This window comes from Perognathus longimembris, chromosome 11, assembly GCF_023159225.1.
Source record: "Perognathus longimembris pacificus isolate PPM17 chromosome 11, ASM2315922v1, whole genome shotgun sequence".
Taxonomy (NCBI): domain Eukaryota; kingdom Metazoa; phylum Chordata; class Mammalia; order Rodentia; family Heteromyidae; genus Perognathus; species Perognathus longimembris.
The window spans coordinates 19,724,641-19,738,003 of NC_063171.1; the positions used below are offsets into that span (position 1 = coordinate 19,724,641).

At 40.8% G+C, this 13,363-nt stretch overlaps 1 pseudogene; it reads right to left on the reverse strand.

The window, feature by feature from the left end:
* Window positions 1-943: 943 nt before the first annotated feature.
* On the reverse strand, window positions 944-2,647 carry LOC125359375 (annotated as a pseudogene).
* Between the last annotated feature and the right edge of the window lie 10,716 nt (window positions 2,648-13,363).

Consider the following 13,363-nt stretch of genomic DNA (forward strand, 5'->3'; position numbering starts at 1 on the left):
AATGTCAACAAATATACACTATAGTCTGCCGTTTGTATTCTGTGACAAAAAGAAATGACTGTTATAGATAAGATCAGCTGAGGGGAAGCAAAATTCAATTGACCTTAAATTATGCATACAGACTGATTCTTTTATGGCTGCAGCCTAGATTAAAAGTTAAACTTTACCATTCAAAGACTTCACAAATATGCTGTAGTAACAGGCTTACTTTGTGTTAGCCCCACATAAGGGGAAAACGCTGGGTTTTCACCCAAGTTTAGAGAAGCCCGACCTCATAACCAAATCCAACAGCAAAGCCAGTCAGAGTTGACCCCATGTTACATTGGCTGAACTGTCTGGTAAATTGTACACAGTAATTAAAGTCCTCAAATTGCAACAGAGCACTCTTAGCTTTAAATGTTAGTATATCCATTCAGGTCTTTAAGTCCTTCAGCTAATCATTTTCAACTGAAGATACATTAGTTTTCTACTGATTTTTTTTTTAACCATTGATCCTTGGTCTGTGTTTAGCTTATCTCATCAATAAGACTTTCCTAATTTTTTTTCAAATTTTTTGAAATTTGAAGTATACTTCACAAGTATAATAGAAATAATATGCCCATAGTAATGTTGACAGATGACATTATATAAAAATATGCATTGTGAGACCTATATCAATGGCTCACTGCTGTGATTTCAAGAGGGTGGGATCTGAGGATAGTGGTTCAAAGCCAGCCCCAGAAGGAAAGTCTTCAAGACTCTTATCTCCAATTTAACCACCAGAAAAGTGGAGCTGTGGCTCTAGTGGTAAAGCACTAGCCTTCAGTAAAATATGCTCAGGGACAGCACCCAGCCTCTGAGTTCAAGCCCCAGAACTGGCCCCTCTCCCCACCCCCCCCACAAAAAAAAAAAGGAAAGGAAAAACACAGGCAAACAAGCAAACTTTTATTTTTTTTTTTAAACAGGGAGACAAAGTTTTCTTTATAGATTTGGGAAGATACACCATGCTTCTACTCAAGGTCATTTGTATAGTTCAGAGGTCTTTTATTTTTTACATCTCTAGGCCATGAATTCATAGGGAATAGGTTCCAATAGTTCAGGCTGCTTTCCATTGGTTCTCACAAAGTGTGCTTCTCTGGGTGGAGCAGGCTGGCCCTTCAGTTGAACCCAAGTTCCTTTCTTTTTTGCTTCCTTCTTTTTCTGGTCATTTTCCTTCACTCATTTCAGGAAGCTGTCTCGGCTCTTAGAGTGCTTAATATGCTCAATACGCACATTAATCCTCTTGGCAAGGATCTTGCCCTTAACTTGCTTGTTCACAACAATGCCAACAGCATTCTGGGTAACATTGTAGACCCTTCCAGTTTTGCCATGGTAACATTTGTGGGACATTCCTTTTTGAACAGTACCCATTCCCTTGATGTCTACAATATCACCCTTCTTGTAGATTCTCATGTATGTGGCCAAAGGAACAACTTCATGTTTCCTGAAGGGCCTAGAGAACATGTATCGGGTACCTCTCCTCTTTCCCTTTGTGTTCATCATTTTGGCAAATTACTGAAAGATGGCGGTTCCAGCCAAAAGGCACAAGCAAACTTTTAAAATTCCTATGGATTGTATATGTTCCTTTCTTGTATTCACATGCTGGATTTGTACTTCCCGGTGTGATGGTTTGTTTGTTTTTTTTTGTGTGTGTGTGTTTTTTTGTCAGTCATATGGCTTGAACTCAGGGCCTGGGTGCTATTGCTGAGCTAGGACTCTACTACGTTAAGACACAGCTCCACATCTGGTTTTCTGGTGTTTGATTGGAGATAAGAGTCTCACACACTTTTCTACCCAGGCTGGTTTTGAACCATGATCCTCAGATCTAAACCTCCTGAGTAGCTAGGATTGCAGGCATGAGACATCAGATAGGCCTATTGTCACTCATAGGCCATAGCACTTTATTTCACATCACCTGAAGTTAAAGGCCGAAATTTTTGTTTTATATATTAATACCAACAAGAGGTAGAGACAGGCTGGAAGTGGAGCTGTAGCTCAAAGTGATGGAGAGCTAGCTTAGGGACAGCAACACCAGGCCTGAGTTCAAGCCCCATGCCTGACTCCCTTCCCCCCCCCCAAAAAAAAAGATATGGAAATTATTGAAAATGATGAGTTCAAGTTCAAGAAGTTCAGTTTGGGTCAGGACTTTGTGTTAGATGTAAAATAAGACAGTGTCTAAACTTGAAGAGGAGTCAATAGTATTAGAGGAGTCAAATAATATTATAATTCAGTAAAATAAAAGTCTGAATAGAGATCTAGAGCATGTTGAGTTACTTAGAATAGTGGGATTCCACTGTGGTAGCAAATGGAACCTAAAGCTCCATGAGTCCACCAACCAAAGTTTATTTATTGTTTATGTAAAGTATAATAAAGATTCAAGAACTTTGCAGAACAACTCCCCACATAGTGTGTTGAAGCCATTCCATCTGTGCTTTCCCGGTCTCATCACACGGCTTTCCTATTGTCCTGGAGAGGTGTTTTGAAGTAGAAGTGATACATCTTACTTCCCTACCCCAGGCTCCTTAGCAAGAAGACACTTGGCCCTACCTCATTAAGAGGCTGATGGGGGCCAGGCACTGGTGGCTCATTCATGTGATCCTAGCTACTCAAGAGACTGAGATCTGGAAGATCTCCATTTAAAATCAGCTCAGGCAGAAAAGTCTATGGGACTCCATCTCCATCTTCAAGTAACCAACAAGATTAACCTGACTGGAAGCATGGCTCAAGTGGTAGAGCATCAGCTGTGAGCCCAAAAACTCAAAACTCAAATTCAAGCCCTGAGACTGGGAGGTATAGAACATTAAGTGAATTGCGATTACAGCACTGAGATCAGGTGAGAAGAATTTGAGTTAGAGACTAGCCTGGGCTAGCCAGACCCTGCCTCAAAAATAAAAATGAGACTATTCAGTGAGGAGCAAGAATTTCTACCACATAGTCCGGTGCTGGTGGCTCACCCCTGTAATTCTAGCTACTAAGGAGGCTCAGATCTGAGGCTATGGTTTAAAGCCAGCCCAGCAGGAAATGCCGAAAAACTCTTATCTCCATTAAACCACTCAAAAAAGCTGGAAGTGGTGCTGTGGCGTAAGGGTTAGATCACTAGCCTTGTACAAAAGAAGCTCAGGGAGAGCGCCCAGGCCAAGTTCAAGCCCCAGGACTGGGGGAAAAAAATTCTACCACAGGTATGACATGGAGTGATTAACCCTATGAAAGTGTCAAGACAGCCTTCAGACAGTGGCCTCATTTGTGCAGGGACCTGAGGGAAACCTTACAGATGGGCCAGTGATGAAGGAAGAAGAAGGACTCTGGAGGCAAAGTCACCAAGCTTGAAGAAGGTGGACAGGCTGGAGATGACTGGGAAAAGGCAGGAAGAAATCCACAGCTGCAGGATAGGGTTTGCAGAGACAGAGAAGAAAATAAGGTAATTATAAGTAGTGAAAAAGGTATAAATGTATTAGGAAGCTTATATTCTGAATAGGAAGGAAGGAAGGAAGGAAGGAAGGAAGGAAGGAAGGAAGGAAGGAAGGAATAAATTCTTGCCAGGCACCACTAGCTCGTCCCTGTAACCTTAAGTTAGTTAGGAGGCTAAAATCTGAGGATCATAGTTCAAAGCCAGCCAAAACAGGAATATTGGTGTAACTCATCATCAATTAACCACCAAAAAGCCAAAAATGGAGTTGTGGCTCAAGTGGTCAAACACTATCCTGAGCAAAAAGGCTCAGGGACAGCCCCAGGACACACACACACACACACACACACACACACACACACACACACACACACACACACGTTTGCCAATGAAAGAGTAGACTTTGTTATTTTTTTTTTTTACTTGTTTTGCTTTTTTTGCCAGTCCTGGGGCTTGGACTCAGGGCCTGAGCACTGTCCCTGACTTCTTTTTGCTCAAGGCTAGCACTCTACCACTTGAGCCACAGCATCACTTCTGGCTTTTTTCTATATATGCTGTGCTGAGGAATCGAACCCAGGGCTTCATGTACACAAGACAAGCACTTTACCATTAGGCCATTCCCAGCCCCTGTTATTATTTAAAAAAAAAAAAAAGAAAGAAAAAAAAGGAAACAAGGGCTGGGAATGTGGCTTAGTGGTAGAGTGCTTGCCAACCATGCATGAAGCCCTGGGTTCAATTCCTCAGTACCACATAAACAGAAAAAAAAAAAAACAAAAGTAGCAATGTGCTGGGAATATGGCCTAGTGGCAAGAGTGCTCGGCTCCCCCCCAATGCATGAAGCCCTGGGTTCAACTCCCTAGCACCACATATACCGAAAACGGCCAAACGTGGCACTGTAGCTCAAGTGGCAGAGTGCTAGCCTTGAACAAAAAGAAGCCAGGGACAGTGCTCAGGCCCTGAGTCCAAGCCCCAGGACTGGACAAAAAACAAAAAAACGGAAGTAGCATTGTGGCTCAAGTAGGAGAGTGCTAGCCTTGAGCAAAAGAAACTCAGGGACAGTGCCCAAGCCCTGAGTTCAAGCCCCAGAACTGGCAAAAAAAAAAAAAAAAAAACCTCCTCCATTTCCACTTCCCCCCTCCAACCTCACCTCCCATTCTGAGCCCAGTTTCTCCCACCTACTAAGATTCACTATCTTCCCAGCCTGGAAGCCCCAGGAGCAGCTGCATTTCCTCATCCAAGCCAAAACAATTTCACTCATCTGCAGCTTGTCTCATATCCTCACCGCACATCTCAGGAGAGGATACAATCCTTACTGAAATATTGTGTGGAAAAAATAAATAAATAAAAAGAAGTTTCTGCAGTGATTGGGGTTGGTTTTTTAAAGAACATGTGCATAATGTTAACATAATGTTTCCCTTTAGGCTGGGAACTGGTGGCTCATACCTGTAATTCTAGCTACTCAGGAAGTTGAAATCTGAGGATCAAGGTTCAAGGCTAGCCTGGGCAGGAAAGTCCATGAGACTCTTATCTCCAATTAACCAGCGAAAAGCCAAATGTGGAGCTATGGTTCCGGTGGTAGAATGTTAGCCTTGAACAGAAAAGCTCAGGGACTATACCAGATCCTCAGTTCAAGCCCCAGAACCAGAACACACAAAAAAGGGTTTTTCTTTTACTTTGATAAAGGATTGTCACGGTTTTTATATTTGGGGTAGGGGTATTACATTGATTTAACTTTGGAGAATCTTTTTGAAATAAGACAAGAAACTTCTAGATGGTTTTCTTCTGCCACTGGCTATGGCTTGTCGTAAGTTGCTCAACTTTTTCCACAGCTGTGCCCTGGTTTGTGAAATAAGAAACATAATGTTTAACTCTCTGACAAGAACAACACTAGGACTTTTCCAACTAAAGACTCTAAAACAATATTGTTCCCTTAGGGGGAATAGATTGTGTTCATAGTACTAGGTAGGAGTAATTACTGCCATTTGTTTTGAAAATAATAATTAACTGTTTTTATATTGGGGTGGTCTTCTATTATACTTCAGATACCAAAGATAAAAGAGGATAATATATAATCCTTACCTTCAAGGAATTCCTTGTATTAGTTGGGAAGACCAACAATGAGATCAAATTGTCCATTTGTAGGAGAATAATAGAACAATTATACAACTGGTAAAGTGAACCATTAGAAGAATATAAACAAAAGAAAAATTATCAGAAAGGTGACCTAGTCTAGCTATTTTAAGAAATGTCAAGAGTGTTAGCTGGCCATTGGTGGCTTAAGCCTATAATCCTAGCTCCTCAAGAGGCTGAGATCTGAGGATCAAGGTTCAAAGCCAAGATCAGAAAGACAAATCCATAAGACTTTTATCTCCAATTAACCAGTAAAAAGCCAGAAAACCAGAAAAGCTTTGAGCTGGGGGTTGGGGTAGAGGAGAAACTAGGTGAGAGTAAGAATTCTGAGTCCTGTACCTATACAAGGAAGGAAGAGAGGGAGGAAAGAAGGAAGGGACGGAGGAAGAGAGAGAGACAGGGAGAGAGGGAGGGAGGGAGGGAGGGAGAGGAAGGGAGGGAGCGAGGGAGGGAGGGAAGAGAAAGAAAGAAAAGAAAAAGAAAGGCAGAAAGGGAGAAAGAAAAGAATGTCAAGGGTCTCTGTTGAATCTGTTATTAAAGAATAACTTATTGTAACTTCTTCAGTTTTCTCTTGAGATCAAGTTGTGTGAAGCAAGGTCTGGTATTTTATTCTTCACAAGGAAATGAGAAGAGTTGACCTAATCTAAACCACATGTATTTCATTCCTGGCATGTCACATTGAGCAAGTTTCTTAGAGTCAATGCCTGGATTTCTTCATCTGTAAAATGGAAATAATAACAGTACAACCTTAGAGAATGGTTGAGAAATACCATGTCTCTCTCATATTTTTATTGAACTTGAAGTTGGCCTATGCTGAAGACAAACCATTAGAAGTTCATCATTATAACTTTAGTCAGGAAGAGTCACCAATTATAATTGTGACCTCTTTTCTAGATGACATCCACAAAATATCACCAACAGCATGTAACTGCTTATATGATAAATGCACTTCTTTTGTAGCTTAAGAAGCAGAAAACAGGGGCTGGATGTGTCTTAAAATGAAAGTAACATTTGTTTAGCTAGTGAACATGATATTTTTTGTATATAATGAATCTAATGTAATTTTAATCGACTTGGTAATTATGTTATTAAATGGCAAAACAAATGCAGTGTATTGAAACTACAAATACGACACTGAAACTGAACAAAATCCTGCTAAAATAACTGGGCTCTTGATTTACATCACGTGGAAGCAGAGAAATAAACGTACATAAAAAAGGTAGTGGAGGATATTCATTCCACTTTTTTTTTTTTTTTTTTTTTGGCCAGTCCTGGGCCTTGGACTCAGGGCCTGAGCACTGTCCCTGGCTTCTTCCCGCTCAAGGCTAGCACTCTGCCACTTGAGCCACAGCGCCGCTTCTGGCCGTTTTCTGTATATGTGGTGCTGGGGAATCGAACCTAGGGCCTCGTGTATCCGAGGCAGGCACTCTTGCCACTAGGCTATATCCCCAGCCCTCATTCCACTTTTTAAACTATTACTTTGTAGACTTGTAATAAACCAAGCTGTACAATTTAGTTTATGAAAACAGCACCTGCACTGTTCCAAAATGGTGATAAATATTGTAGATTTATGTATATATATCCAATATATATACACACACTATTTCTTATGTCATCTATGACTTTTTATCTGTATACTTTTTTCAGTGTGATTGTTTTTAACATGCTAAAAGTTATAAGTATATTTTGTTTTGTGTCTCTGGTGTGTATTTTTTTTTCATTTGTTAAGAATGCTGCATCTCTGATGCTAATTCTCTCTAATTCTGAGGCTAATTCTGAGGCTAATTCTCTCCTAACTGACTATATGTGGCCGATGTTTACCTGCAGGACTTAATGTATGTTACACTTGTGTGTCATGTTTTAATTTCTGGTAAGATTGTATGTAGAGCTGTATCACCTTCCTTTATTAAATGACATTATTCATAGCAATAAGGTATGTCCAGTCTTCCTCATTATCAAATGTAGCTCTCTATATGAGGTTTTTAAGTAGGAAAATTTAATTTGAAATTATTTCACCACTATATCATTTTACTCTTTGAAATTTATTTTTTAATAAAAGGTAAATGAAATAATGATAAAAGAAATATATATTGGCAAAGTGGGTCAAAATATACTCAAGGAAAACTAAAAAAAGAAAACAGGGGCTGGGAATATGGCCTAGTGTCAAGAGTGCTTGCTTTGTATACATGAAGCCCTGGGTTCAATTCCTCAGTACCACATATATAGAAAATAGCCAGAAGCGCTGTGGCTCAAGTGGCAGAGTGCTAGCCTTGAGCAAAAAGAAGCCAGGGACAGTGCTCAGGCCTTGAGTTCAGTTCCCAGGACTAGTAAAAAATAAACAATAAAAAGGTGGGGAGGGGACAGTGCCCAAGTCCCAGAACTGGAACACGCATGCACATGCACACACACACACACACACACACGCACACGCACACACAATCAGTAAAGTTTCTAAGTTTACAATTGTCTGAACCACATAAGACATTCTCTCCAAAAGAAATGATACCTTGATATACCTTCATTCTCCTTTGAGGAAAATTACAGTTCTTGATGGAACTATTTGTTACAATTTGACATAAATGGGTGTACAGCTCTGACCTTTTACTGATGTACTGTAAAATCATGGCTGTTGGACAAGTTGAATGATGAAAAGCGGCTGTCAACTGTTCCCTGCTCCATTGAAGGCTTCTTCTGATTCTTGAGACTCAGTGGTGATTGCAGAATCCGTGGCTAATTTGGAATGCTGTGTAGAAACTTGGGTAGGCCTAAACAAGAGAATACTATCAAAGCCCCTTTGGATTGTATCACAAAGACATTCTCTCTTCAACAAATAAATATTCTCCTTTTGATAAATACCTCTGAATTTGTTATTGAATTCTGATAAAGACTGTGGGGCTGGACCAGGAGACACTAAATGATTAATTCCCCCTGGTTACTTATCTCTGGCTGGGTTTTTCTCTCCTAGTGCTGTGTAGTTGGGTGTGACCAATGACATTCCATCATCTGGTGAAGGCTCTAGTTGGGAGTTTGATCTGAAGGAGATACTTGAACACAGGTAGTCTTGCAATGTAGTCTTCTAATGCCCCTCCCATGTTCTATGCCGTCTCTCCTCCTCAACCCGCAGATGTGGCTTCATGATCACCCAGTGTTACCAGGGAACTAAGGAGGCAATCTCTAGGCCTGATTGGGAATATGTGCTGACACTAGAAAATAAACTGTTATCAAATTGGATTTCACTCATAAGACCTCACCCTGAAAGATTCTTTCCCTCCCAGTGGGAAGAACTTTAAGCAGAAATTATAGTTCCTTATTATACCAGGAAAGATAGATGGATGGCCAAAGGCTAGACAATGACTTATAGACATAATCTATTGTTTGGCTGTATGATCTGAAATATGAGAATAATGCCCTTTGGGAAAAATTACAAGAATGAGGTTTGTATAAGCTGTACACAGTAGACAAACTTTTCAGAGAACATTCAGAAGTACATTCCCATAACCCATAGGAATGAGCATCTATTTCTCTACCTATCCAGCAGAGAAATTTCTAAATAATCAGATAAGCATGGGTTTGTGCTGTATGCTTGTCCATCAAAGTTTTCCCAGTTTAGTAGGATTAGGCATCAAATTCGCTGTAATAGCAGTAATGAAGATGATGTATGGGCTTAACAAAATGGATAGTTCCTTACCAAAGGTTATCTGTGATTGCTATGGTACAGGTTAGACTAGAGATCATACTGAAAAGACAGTGTCATCAGCATGGAAAAAGTAATAGGAATGAGGCTGGGGATATGGCTTAGTGGTAGAGTGCTTGCCTAGCATGCATGAAGCCCTGGGTTCGATTCCTCAGTACCACATAAACAGAAAAAGCCAGAAGTGGCACTGTGGCTCAAGTGGCAAAGTGCTAGCCTTGAGCAAAGACAGGAAGAAAGAAAGAAAAAGAAAGAAAGAAAGAAAGAAAGAAAGAAAGAAAGAAAGAAAGAAAGAAAGAAAGAAAGAAAGAAAGAAAGAAAAGAAAGAAAAGAAAGAAAGAAAGAAAAGAAAAGAAAGAAAAGAAAGCTCAGGGTCAGTGCCCAGGCCCTGAGTTCAAGCCCCAGGACTGACAAAAACAACAACAAAAGCCCCCCTCCCCCAAAATAGGAATGAAATGTATTTCTCTTCCCAATAAATATCCCAGTTCAGTAAGGGGAGGCATAGGAATGGAGGGACAAAGGGTGAACAAATGCATGCAGCAATAACAACTTGTGGGTGGAGATGGGAGGGAATAACTGGGAGAGAGCAAGGAAAGGGGTGACATTGTCCAAAAAAGAAATGTACTCTTTACCTGACTTATGTAAATATATGATGTGTGTGTGTGTGTATGCTAGTTCTCTCATTTGTGCAATGTGTGAGGAGGCCTAGAGGCAAGGTGGAAATCTCATGATTTTGTTCAGCGGAACCATTGGGAGAAACATTTTTCTTTGGAGCCCTAAGACCACTAACACAGAAGAGACCAGAGTTGCCAGGGTTACCTGAGAGAAGGAAGAAACAATCATTTTATAAGTCACTGGATATACAAATAAGTGCCTTTCCCATTATGTTGATCCCTACGGCCAGGTGTTTTGGATCTGGGAGAAATCACGTCTCACACTGATCACTTTCAGGAGCATGTATCTTCAGCTTAAAAGAGTTATCTCCCAGGCTGTGACAGCTGAAGTTATCTCCAAGTATTCCATTGCATTCTAGTATTCAGTAAGGGTCAGTTGCTTTGAGGGGAATAATACATGGGAAGATAAGCTTATCTCAATAATATCAGTTCTTTGTTTTGCTGTAAAACGAATTATCTGCACAAAAGCAGCATTGTGTGGATACTGTAGTGAGGATTAAGGTATCCAGTAAACCCGTAGTTTTGTTGGTAGCTAAGTAGTAAAAAGAAAATCATATCTATTCTGAATATGCTTAACCCGACTCTCCTCCAAGAAGGAAAACATTGAGAGACTGCCAGTTTTTGAGCACTGAGCATTGATGGACCAGAGGTCTCCTCATGTGCTCTTGCTCCGTGTTACAGTGGTAGAGCTTTGTAGCTACTCATATGACTTACAAAATAAAGACTAGTTTTTTACTTGGTTGGGCATTGATGGTTCATGCCTGTAATCTTAGCTACACAAAAGGCTGATATCTGAGGATCAAGGTTCAAAGCCAGCTGGGCAGAAAGCTTATCTCCAATTAACAAAGCAGAAGCCAGAAGCAGAGCTGCAGCTCAAGTAGTAGAGCACCAGCCTTAATCAAAAAGCTAAGGAACCATGCCCAGGCTCTGAGTTCAAGCCTCAGTATTAGCACAGAAATAAAATAAATACTACATTTCCTAGCTGCCCTTGAGTTTGGCCTCATGATTTAAGTCCTAGCAAATACAATATGAGAGCAATGTGGTTTCTAGTTCATACCATTAAAGGAAAGTAGTTGGCTTTCTTTTTTTCTTGATTTCAGCTGGCTAAAATGGATCTGAGTATAGACGCTAGAGTAGCCACCTAAAAAGTAAGCTGGAAAATGACATTTTGAAAATAAAAGAAAACAATTTAAAAAATTGTAGGTGTTTTATGCTACTATATATGTGTACATATATGTATACATGTGTAAATACATGTATGCATGTGTGTAAGAATGTGTATATATGAAAATATGTACATGTACGTGTATGTGTATGTGTGTGTGTGTGTGTGTGTGTGTGTGTGTGTGTGTGTGTAGTGCTGGTCCTATGGCTTGAACTGAGGGCCCAGGCACTGTCTCTGAGCTTTTTTGCCCAAAGCTAGTGCTCTACCACTTGAGCCACAGCTTCACTTCTGGCTTTTTTTCCCCCTTTGGTAGTTTATTGGAAATGAGAGTCTCACAGACTCTTCTACCCAGGATGGCTTTGAACTGCGATCCTCAAATCTCAACCTTCTGGGAAGTAATAATTACGGGCATGAGCCGCTGGTACCTGCTCCTGTGGATATATCTTAATTTCCAATTTAATGACCAATTTTCCTTTTTCTTCTTTTCTTTCCGCTACTATTTTATATAGGCTGTGTGAATGGTGATGAGTTTAATTCACAATTCACAGGTTATAGGGGAAGAGGGAGGGAGGTTATGACTGAACTCAACAAGGAAGGAACAGCATTCAGATGCAGTGACTAAATTGTGAATCTCCTTTGGGGGGGAAGATGGTAAGGATGTTTTCGTTGGTACAAACTATAAAGTGGTGTTTTATGTTTTATGGGGGAAGTTTTTGTTTGTTTGTTTGTGTGCTGGTCCTGGGGTTTGAAATCAAGACCTGGACATTGTCCCTGCTTTTTATTTCAGGGCTAGCACTCTACCACTGAGGTACAGCTCCACTTCCAACTTCTTGATAGTTAAGCTGGCTTTGAACCATGATCCTTAGATCTCAGCCTCCTGAGTAGCTAGGGTTATAGCTGTGAGCCAGCAGTCCCCAGCAGTGGGGAAATTTGTTTGTTTTAATGATTGAGTTTTTATTAATCAGCATGTTAAAGAAAACACAAGACATAACTTTTGTGGTACTGTGGAATCTAATGCATTCAAAGCAAGCACTCTACCACTAAGCCACATTCCCAGCCCCCAGTGGGGAAGTTTTGATGGAAGGGAAGAGGGTGTGGATATTGGGTAATCAACAGGGTCATACACACAATGTGGAATGGAATACACAACCTCTGTGTTAGCCTCTTTCCAAATGCCCTTTTTCTTTCTTTTTTTTTTTTTTTTTTTTGGCAGTCTTGGGGCTTGAACTCAGAGCCTGGGCACTGTCCCTGAGCTTCTTTTGCTTAAGGCTAGCCCTCTACCACTTGAGCCACAGTGCCACTTACAGCCTTTTCAGTTTATGTGGCACTGTGAAATGGAACCCAGGGTTCATGCATGTTAGGCAAGGACTCTACCACTAAGTCACTTTCCCAGCCCCCCAGAATGCCTTTCTATAATGCAGAGCAGGAAAACTGGAAGTCAAACATCCCAGAATCCCTTGAAACAAACTTTCCAGATTCAGATTATTTGGCTTCAGACAAACATATGAGTTCTAGAATTGTTTGCCTTGGAATGGAATTATTTGAGGACATGGACAGGCAGACAGTGGGGAGGTGACAAGGTTCTAGAGCTGTTAGTGGTGGCATGCTTAATCCCAGACATTCTCCTAATGTAGCAAACAGCGTTTCAATACAGCATCTTCTGCTATAGCAGAGGCAGCCTGGGTCTGGGACTAGCCATTGTGGAAGCAGCTTTCTGGTTTAGCAGCTCTGTGACCACAGCTGAGGCAGCAGCTACTTCAATAGACCAACTCTGTGGCATGACCTTTGAGGAGGGACTGGAAACTTAGTCCAGAGATGCTTCCTTTAGCTTATTTTTTTATTTATATGATTTTAAAATTATCTTTAAGTAGTTATACAAAGGAGTCTCAATTCAAACATGTCAGTTTATTAGTACAATGTGTCTTAATCAATATCACCCCTCCCATCATTCTCCCCCATCTCTCCCAACTCCACCTGAGACTATTCCTTTGGTTCTTATAATGGTTGTATAAGTCAAATACACTTTGGATTTACATTAGCTGCAGCATATTGACTACTGTTGAATGTACACAGCAGTACCCATGACAATCGAAAAATAAGAATCTATCAGAGGGGGCTGGAAATGTGGCTTAGCAGTAGAGTACTTCCCTAGCATGCATGAAGCCCTGGGTTCCTTAGCACCACATAAACAGAAAAAGCTGGAAGTGATGTTGTGGCTCCAGTGGTAGACTGCTAGCCTCAAGCAAAAAGAAGCCAGGGACAGTGCTCAGGGCCTGAGT